Here is a 4,453-nt window from a genome sequence, read left to right as displayed (position 1 = left end):
GAGCCCTGCCGTAAAGCTCCTGAGAGGGGCGCAGCGAGAAACCGCTCCTCCCCCCCCCCCCCCCCCCCCCGCGGGTCGATCCCCGAGGGAACGCCGGCTTCCGAGCGCCGCCGCGGCGGGCGGGAACCAGGGGAAGAGTGGAGCGTGGGGGACTGCACGAACCACCAGACCGAGAGAGGCCAGAGGGGGCCCGGCGACCTAGCGGGGGGAGGGCCCTTCCCGAGGAGGGCTGGGGGAGTGGACGATTCCGAGGGGGCTGTGCTCTGCCGCCTAAGATGGCTCGGTTCGAGTTCCTGCAGCGCCCATCTCAGAGCTGTGAAAAGCACTTTCTCTTCCGTTTCCACCCTGGGAATGTGGCCTTACTGGAGAAACAATGGTTCGTCTCAGAAAAAGAGCCAGAAAAGACCATTCTACAGAAGTAACAGTAATAATAGTTGACTTGTGGCGCTTAGTCAGACCCTGATTAAAGTTTTATACGCAGAATCTTGCTTAAAATTGACAACAGCTCTCTGAAGTAAGTTGTTACCACTATTTTAGAGTGAAGGAAATTGGTTCAGAGAAGCTAAACTCCTGGCCCCAGGTCACGCAGACGGTAGCCTCTTCCACTGACTTTCAGACCTGGCAGAGCCCAGGCCTTTTCTTTGAGGGCAAATGTTTCTGTGTTGATAGTTCTCTTCCTGAGCCTGTTACTTCTCCTTTGGGACCTCATTTTTTATTTATATATATTGGACAAAGTGAGCTCTGTATACTTTTCCAATTTCTTATTCTATTAAATAATTTCTGTTTACCAATCTGAGTTTGCTCGTTAAATTTGATTAAGAAGGACTAGCAGAAATCATGTTTTATTATTCTGTTGTTATCCTATAGTATCTAAATTGTTTGGCTCCTAATGCATATTTGCTAATTAGTGGCGTTATGGTCAAAATAAAAATATCTTGGTTTCTTGTACCTTTCCTCTTAAGTAGTGCAAGAATTTAATATAAGTATTCATTTATTAATATGTTCTTGCTGTGTCCTTGTGAAGTACTTTGGATACTTGTTTTTCCTCTTTTACAGTTGGAAATCTGTAGCATTCAGCCATTAAGGTTTTTGCCCAGTCACACACTGAGTCAGAGGTGAAACCTCAATTAGTCAGATCCATAACTTCCTGTCCAGTGCTCTAACCACTGTGGAAGATTTCATTTATATATTGTACAACAATGCTCATTCCAGTAAAGATTGTCTACCCAAAGAGAAGTATGGAGCTTCTACTTAAGTGTAGAGCCCATCTAGGTATTCTAGAGAATACAAAGGTGAACTAGACTCAGTCCTGCTCTCAAGAAGATTGAGTCCACTGGAAAAAATGAAACAGCTATTTAAAGAACTGTAAGTCAAGGCTAACATCATATCCTGGCCTTTCAGACTCTTTGGATAGGAACCCAATCTTATTCTCTCCCTTACTATGTGATCATGGGAAATTACTTAGCCTCAACTCTAAAATGAGGTAAATAATTGGGCATACTTGAAAGAATATAGTGAGGATTCATTGAGTTAATTCATGTAAAGTTCTTAGAACAGGATATATGATAAGTACTATACGTATTAGCTGCTGTTATTATCATTATTCATCATTACACTTAAGCTTGTCCTAGGTGCTTGATAGTCCTGAATCGGTTGTCTGCTCTCAAGCTCCCCGCCAGATGTTTGATGCCTTTATCTCTGCTCTCCAGACATCTTTTCACTACTCTCTTAGAGAACTGACCACATTCTGTTTTGAATAGTTCTTTGTATGCTTGACTCACTAGTTGCCAAAGTATTTGGAAGGACATTGCATTCACTGTGCAGCCTACTGGGACCATTTAGAGCAGAAAGCGGATTTGCAGAACCAAGCTGTAAGCAGAATAGATAAGAATTTGGGGAATACTCCAAGCAAGAATGACGGCCCCCACCTCTAGGGAATAGGGAACAACTGGCAGTCACAGACTAGTAAGTGTGGGCAGATGTCCATGTTCCACCGGGGTCCGACCTCAGGGAAATGTATGGAGCTCAACAAAGGGAGTGAGCGGAATTATTTTGGCTGACCAACATGCATACTTCCCAACTACCCCCTGTACACACACATACACACACCCTGGTCTCAATCCTCCATATTACTGTGGAGCTGATTCCCCCCATTTCTCACTCCCCCTGCCCTCCCAGTTTAAAAACTGAGTGTGTGTGGCCTAAGCCTTGGAAAGCAGAGCAGCACATTCCCCTGACTTCTGTGACTAGTTTACTAATAGGCATGTGAATCAAGTCAAGACAATTGGGCCCAATCATAACTAAAAATTACATGTGCTATATACACCAGGAGCCTCCATCTCATTTGCCTGAGAGTGAAGCCAAACATAGCAAAGAGGAGAGCAAAAAAATGGAAAGGACAAGGAGATGACTCTTTATAACATTACTTGATCTGTGGACTTGGCAACTATGTGAAGTAATAATATGCTGAAGTTCTGTTTGTTTCTTTGTTTTTGGTTTGTGGTTTTTGCTTAAGCTGATTTGAGTTCATTTGTTCTTTTGACATTAACAACTGAAAGAGTCTTACCTGATAGAGACCTTTATTTAGTCAACCAATACTACTAGGCCCAGGAGATATAATGGTAAATAAGACACTATTTGAGTCCTTAAAAAGTTTAGAGTCTGGCTGCTCCCGGTGTCAGAATGTCATATCCAGGTTATCCCTCAACAGGCTACCCACCTTTCCCCGATATCCTCCTGCGGATCAGGAGTCTCCTTTTCCCCCTTCAGGTCAGTGTCCTTATCCTACTGGTGTTTCTCCCATAGGAGGAGGTTCCTCTCCAGCAGCACCAAGTAGTGGCTACCCAGGAGCTGGAGACTACCCTGCCCCAGGTGGTTACCCAGGCCCCAGAGGCTGTCCTGGTGCCCCATGGCCAGGGGGTGCTCTATCCTATCCTGGAATTTCTCCAGGCCCAGGGTTTGGAACTCACCCACCCACACCCACACCCTACCCCCACCCCGGCAGAGCAGGCCTTTCTGGCTACCCATAGCCGCCCTCACAGTCATATGGAGGTGGCCTAGCACAGGTCCCCAGGTCCCATTACCAGGTGGCTTTCCTGGAGGACAGATGCCTTCTCAGCATCCTGGAGGACAGGCTCCTTACCCTAGTCAGCCTGCTGCGATGACTCAGGGGACCCAAGGAACAATTTGACCAGCTGCCAGCTTTGATGCTATTAGAGATACAGAAATTCTCCACAAAGCAATGAAGGTTTTGGGACAGATGAACAAGCAATTGTGGACATTGTTGTCAACCATTCTAACGGTCAAAGGCAAAAAGTTAAAGCAGCTTTTAAGACCATGTACGGAAAGGATTTAATCAAAGATCTCGAGTCAGAGTTAAGTGGTAATAAGGAAGAATTGATCCTTACCCTGTTCATGCCAACTACTTATTATGATGCCTGGAGTTTACAGAATACAATGAAGGGAGCAGGAACTCAGGAACGTGTATTGATTGAAATTTTATGCACAAGAACTAATCAGGAAATCCAAGAAATTGTCAGATGTTATCAGTCAGAATTTGGACAAGACCTTGAAAAGGACATTAGGTCAGATACATCAGGGCATTTTGAACGTTTACTTGTGTCTGTGTGCCAGGGAAATCATGAGGAAAACCAGAATATTAACCACCAGTTGGTTCAAGAAGATGCTCAGCATTTCTATCAAGCTGTCAAGGGAAGACTGGGGACATATGAATCTTGCTTCAACATGATTCTGGCCACAAGAAGTTTACCTCAGTCGAAAGCTACCATGGAGGCCTATTCCAGGATGGCTAATCAAGATTTGCTAAACAGTATTGGCCGTGAGTTTTCTGGAAATGTCGAAGTGGTTTGAAGACCATCTTGCAGTGTGCCCCAAACCACCCTGCCTTCTTTGCTGAGAGGCTCTTCTGTGCTACCAAAGGTGCGGCACCGATGACTCCACCCTGGTCAGGATTGTGGTCACTCAGAGTGAGATTGATCTTGTACAAACAAAACAGATGTTCAGTCAGATGTATCAGAAGACCCTAGGCACAATGATTGCAAGTGACAGGAGTGGAGATTACTGAAGGCTTCTTCTAGTCATTGTGGGCCAGTAGTGGGGATTTTTTTTTTAATGGGTGAAACTTTGAGAGCTTACTCTACAAAGCAGTGACTCACCTGCATGCAGCAATATCAACCATCATCTAACCAAAAGAGCTTTTTATTAAAGACTGTGTCAGGGTTGTGCTGGGTTTGCACATTTGCTTATAGCCTTAATTCCAATGTTATTTTTTTCTCTATATAATCAATGTAAAGCCATATCATAATGATGTAGTATTAATGTAATGTTTGTAAAGCATAATTTTCTCACTGTTGTTATTCTGATCAGGATATCAACTTGAATAAAAACCACAGCAATGTCTAAAAAAAAAAGTTTTAAGTCTGGCTCTGGCTGG

The 4,453-nt window shown here is 44.3% G+C and overlaps 1 pseudogene; it reads left to right on the top strand.

Moving 5' to 3' along the window:
• Positions 1-2,447: 2,447 nt before the first annotated feature.
• LOC136329038 (annexin A7 pseudogene) lies at positions 2,448-4,114 on the top strand (annotated as a pseudogene).
• Positions 4,115-4,453: the final 339 nt, after the last annotated feature.

This window comes from Saccopteryx bilineata, chromosome 3, assembly GCF_036850765.1.
Source record: "Saccopteryx bilineata isolate mSacBil1 chromosome 3, mSacBil1_pri_phased_curated, whole genome shotgun sequence".
Taxonomy (NCBI): Eukaryota; Metazoa; Chordata; class Mammalia; order Chiroptera; family Emballonuridae; genus Saccopteryx; species Saccopteryx bilineata.
Note: the sequence above shows the minus strand (reverse complement) of the source record. Positions and strands in the feature narration are given on the sequence as shown.